The following is a 5,880-nucleotide window of genomic DNA, read 5'->3' on the forward strand; positions in this document are numbered from 1 at the left end:
AATAGTACCGGGAATAATATAAGTTCAAGTACAATCTTACTACAAAGAAATTCAGAAATGTAGATATCAAGTTTATGACACAACTATTAAAAAAATGTTTTTTAATTGGTTTTCTTGGCTCTTTACTAATTATCAATATTATAAATGTTGGATAATTAGTAATAATAAGTAATCTATTAAATTTTATTAGACTTTATAGTGTATGAAAATTGGAAAATTACAGAACTTTGCAACCCCATAACTTTTTATGGGAGTGTGACCGCTGCGAACTTTTTATGGTGGTTTACTCAGGAAGACCTCCTCTTTCAACCCTCCCTGCCCCCACCCCCTTCGTAGGATAATCTAGACCTTTACCAAAATTAGTATTACGTGATCGTGGACGACCTTTGACATCATTAGTTTTCAATAAAAACAATTTAAGTAAACAATAGCAAGAAAATGTATTACATAAATTCAAGAAACAAAAGCTAATTTTCTTCTTTTCTATATAAAAAGTAATTAATTCAAATTAAATAAAAAATGCAGACATTTTAATAATCGTGGCACCTTTATCATCATTTTTTATGTTTGTCTTAAAGCAAGCAGAAAATATTTTTAATTAGGTGTCTACATTGCATGTACCTATACATGATTGCTATTAAATTTGTAGTACTAATTATACGCAGATAATAGGTACAACCTTTGGTAAAATTTATTATCTGTTGTTGCATTCAAATATTTTTTTTTGTTAGATTATGTTGCATGTAGGTGTCTAATTAAAATTAAAATGCACTGAATACAATTAAATTAGCCAGAAAAGCTTTGTTTTTAATTAATTCCTTGTCAACACGACGTGTGTGATCTATTTATTATTAATATCGTTATAATTACATTAATGGCAAGATTTGAAAACAAATAAATATGGGTCGTTATCGACGATTTGCCTTATGAAATGCAAAATAAGTTCATGTAGCGTATGATAACATTTTATTAACCGTAAGTGTAATATTAATAAAAAGAACATTACAGTTTGTTCGATTTAGACGGAGTCGGACTAGCAATTTTAGTAATTTATATCAGAAGTACATACGCATATTGAGATCCGTCAAATGGGCATACACCATCTGGTGGCAAAATTTATAACTCGAATAAAACACGTTAAAAAAGTAAAAATTTTTTTGATGATGGAGTCGATGAAGTTTTCTTATAATGTTAAATCAAATAATAAGTTAATATGTTCAGTGAAAAGCTGCAATAGCACTTCAGACATAGATCTTCACTCTTCACCTACATTAACTACTTTCCAATAAAAACTAACCGTTTTATATATGTAAAAAATATATTCGGAAAATTAGAGAAAAAAGTAAACTAACAGAAGCTTGGATGAAAGCAGTAGGTATCAAAGAAGTGAATTCCGGAATAAAAATTTGTTCACCTCATTTTAATGCACATGATTATATTTAAGTAAGTATTTACCATCAGCCATAACCTTAATATTAGAACTAGAATCATACTAAAACTATAAAGTGAGAAATTATTTATTCCTGTGTAATTGATTTAACACAATTCTAATGATACGATATAAGTATTTTGAGGTTAAGAACCTACCTGCTGCAATACAACAAAGTTGCGATAATGTGTTTGCAATATTCTCTTAAATCGGCTTTGCACGTGCAAATCATTGATATGATATTGCTTAAATCACCCAGAATCACCTCACCAATTATATAACGTGAATCACTTTTTAAATCCGAAGTTTGTAAAAAGTAGGCACTAAACTTGACGGAATTTGAAGGCTAGCTTCCGGATTTGTTATTTCCGAATTTAATAATGTAATTGGCATTAAAAACGAAATTTCCTTTCCGAGGCTTTATGTCAGCCCAATCACATATTGTGTCAATACTTATCATTTTATCGTAACTTAAAAACTTGGAAATTGCACGGTATACTACAGGAACTACGATAACTTTTCCCTAATCGGCGCCATGTTTTTAGGCTCCTCCCATTTGACGGATCCCAATAATAGTCGATTATGTTATAGAGGAGGCTCCATAATAACAATAGGGTGGGATTAGTTTATTTAATAAACAGTGAAAGTTAATGCTTTATTGAATTGTTGGAGATTTTGCAATCTATTGTGTCATTAAGAGTTTTAAATTAGTTTTCCTATATCTGAAGGACCTTTTCTTCGTACCTGTATAACCCCTACTGTATGGCCTACAATTTTACGTTTTAAATTTTGCACGTATTGGAATACAATTTAGTATTGCTGTATTAAAAAGGTATAGTTGGGACGTTCGAGATTGACATAAAAACTATGACATTTACTTTCTTCTTTTAACTTAGTAACTAGACTAGAGCGGTTGCTGACAGAACGTCTAGGTACTTGTACACACAACAGACGTTGTAGGGAATATCGTAAACCTAGAAGAGAGATGTCAGGTAGGAATTGCAGCGGACACTGGAATAACATTACACCAATTGACGTGTAACAGAGAGAGACGCAGGCAAGGAGAATTTGACCAATGCTGCCAGCATAGAACTTTAAGGAAAGTTTAACATTCTTAGGAATTTAGAAAAGTAAAGATGCTTGTTTAAAGGTACTATTCTAACCAGGCAGTTATAAAGCCGACCCTGATCATTTGTGTGCCTAAGCAACCTCTAATGTCGGTTATTTCTTTTCATTTTGTATATACTATTTATGAAGCATTTCCTAACTTAACAAAAGCGTGTTCAAAACGGAGTAAATGACTACAGTCACAAGGGGAAACAAGAAACAGATAATTTATTGTGGACTTTGCCAATTTTGATTTTTCCAAATATAAAAACGTCAGACAATGATTAGTCTCTTTTACTGTTATGTCTTGTTTGTGCTTGTGACCCATGTTACTCACCTGCTCTATGAATTTGATTTGGAATTATTGTTGGATATTAAACCAAGAACTAAATACAGAAATGTATTAACTGCCGTACGTGACAGTAATTTGAAATACATCTAGTTTGACCATGACTCATAAAAAAGTTCCCGAAATTATATTTTACGAATTGGTACATTAAACGAACGTGTTTTATGTATGCACATCGTGTGCGTGTGTAGGTATGTACTATATGTGGTCATGCAATTAATTTTCACGACCGGAACAATTGGAGAATTGACCACTTATGGTGTTTTTAACCAATTTTACGTATGTACATGTGTAATGTATGTATGTGTACGTATAAATAGGTAGATAAGGAACTTTATTGTTTGTGACAAATCAACCAAGTATTTATGCCATACACGGTTAAACTAGTTTTTACGTTAAATAATAGTATTTACTTATTAGGCTGGTACACTTGGATATTTGCATTATTATTTTTGATGCAATTTTCGTAAATATGTTCTTTGATTCCTACATTTAAACTTCGACCACTTTGTCCAACGTATATCGTCGCGCAACGTTCTTCTTTTTGTAATAAAATTCACATGATAAATTCTATAGCTAAAAAATTTTCTAGTAGAGGTCCAATTCGTTAATAATAAACTGTTTGACATAATATTTGAATCAGGTTGTTGAAAAATTAAACCTTTCGCTTTCAATTAACGGCTCATTTAAATAACGACAAAATGCGTGCATACCTCTAACGACAAACGTGTGACATTTGAACGAATTTGTTGTATGGAATGCAATTATTGGAGTTGGCACAGGTCTGAGAATAGTCACTTACATAAATATATATAAATATATATATGCATAGATTCACGTAGGATATTTCTGGTTCATTTTACTCTCCTTAATATATGTGTAGGTACTTGTTCGTTTCGTAAAACAAATTTAGTTTGTTTAAGTGTATTACTAATCGTAAAAAAAATCCTTACTTTTGCTTCCTTGAAAAGAACCGCTTTATTTTTGTATCCACTTTATTTGCCAGATTTGGCTTCTTCCGACTATTTCATATTTCCAATTTAAACACTATGGACTTATACATTTAAAAATGTTGTGAGTTAAATGCTTATACATACATAAATTACTCCATTTATCCAACTTTAACATTCTTGTGATAGATAACAGTGATTCACATTAAAGTTTATAATTATTCTTGCAATAATTAAGAGCTGTGCATATCACTAATGATGCAATAATTACGTACAATCAGTGTAATATACGAAAATAATTTACAAAGTGAAATCATTCTTTAAGAATTGATAAACTAGAAATGCACTCCAGATTGTTTCATTGGCCTTTGTCGTCTGTTTTCTAATTAAATGATCGAACTTCGAAAAAATTATACACACCATACATATACAGTAATGAAATTACACATAATTTATTGGCCATTGACAGGCAATAAAATTTATCAGCAGAAAACTTATTTAAATAATATTCAATTCCAAGCTTCCCATTGGTAGACAGATGCTAATTTATTGCAGTTGCATTGAATGCAGCTTTAGTATATCGGAACTGAATTTTTACGAGTTATGATTAGATAATAAAATTATTTTATAGTTCTTTTGTATCCGTGATTAATAAGAAGAGTATTGTAATTTGAGGTCAGTCAGTAAACTTTAATTGAGATGTACACGAATGTAAACTGTGTTTGTTAATGACTTTTTGATTTAACTTTAAATAAAATGGAAGCGGTATTGACAAAACAGTACTGCATGAAAATAAATAAAAGTAACACAAAAATACTGGTAGGCAAGGGAAGAAAAAGCAGGGAAAGAGGGAATGTAAAGATAGGAGACGAAAAATTAGAAGAAGTGACCGATTTTAGGTATCTAGGAAGTCAGATAAAAGTCAGATAAAGCAGAGGATAGCGCAGGGTTGAATCGCTTTCAATAAAAAGAAGTAGTTTCTATGCTCGGGAACGATTAATTTAGAAATTCGAAAAATTTTTTTTTAGTTGTAAGTTTGGATCGAGGCGCTGTACGGGTGCGAAACATGGACGCTGGGTGCGGCGGAAAAGAAAATGTTAGAAGCGTTTGAAATGTGGTGTTCCAGGCGAATGATGAGGATACCATAGGTAGGGAAGGTTAAAAATGAAGAGGTATTAGAAAGAATAGAAGAATAGAACAGGGGACTTTATGGAAGTCAATAAGAAGTAGGACATCTTCTCAGGCATGAAGATCTAGTCAGAGACATATTAAAGACAGAAATGGAAGTTAGGAGGGGTAGAGGTAGACCTAGATTAGATTACTGTTCGCAAATAGTTAAGGATGTGGGCTGTCTAGTTTTAGGGAAATACGAAAATTAGCTCAGGGTAGGAAAGAGTGGAGGTGCGTGTCCAACCAGACTGACGACCTTATGATGATGTTGAATCTTATTTTTAGAGATACCAGATATGAATAATTATTGTTGCATTGGTAAGTACTACATATAAAATGTAGACCGTTAATAATTCCCTTATTATTAGAACTTGTCGAAACACGTGTCTACAATCAAAAGTTTGACGATTAATTTGGACAGGTCTATTAAATGATATGTTTTTATTGGATCAATTGATATGCATATTCGATTAGGTAATTCACTGGTAATTATTTCTTAATAATAAGTGTCTTTTGGGCACTTCATACATCATACCTACATAATTATTTATCGTCAATAAGGATGAGTTTAACTTGCTTTGGCTTTTAGCGGAAGTTGTTATAACAACTATTTTATTAAACTTCCTTGTTTAGAAATTCACTTTAATTCGTAATCAGCATTTTTTATATGACAAAATTTATCGGTTGCCACAATAAACAGAAGCACTTGGTAATTGTTGTTGTTTACAAACATATTTGATTGAAATTATTTTCTCTGTTTTATAAGGGTTACTTCACTCCTTGCCATCTTAATTATATCGCTATTTGTTGATTATTTCTTAATTTAACGAAAAATTATTTTCGCAATTTATATTTAATAATTATTATTTAAAATT

At 31.2% G+C, this 5,880-nt stretch overlaps 1 long non-coding RNA gene across 1 annotated transcript in view; it reads left to right on the plus strand.

Annotated features, from left to right (window-relative positions):
• The window catches only part of LOC108743410, a 175,588-nt gene that overhangs the window by 10,946 nt on the left and 158,762 nt on the right, over positions 1 to 5,880 (plus strand). The gene's annotated exons all lie outside the window — the stretch shown is intronic.

This window comes from Agrilus planipennis, unplaced genomic scaffold, assembly GCF_000699045.2.
Source record: "Agrilus planipennis isolate EAB-ADULT unplaced genomic scaffold, Apla_2.0 scaffold19, whole genome shotgun sequence".
Taxonomy (NCBI): domain Eukaryota; kingdom Metazoa; phylum Arthropoda; class Insecta; order Coleoptera; family Buprestidae; genus Agrilus; species Agrilus planipennis.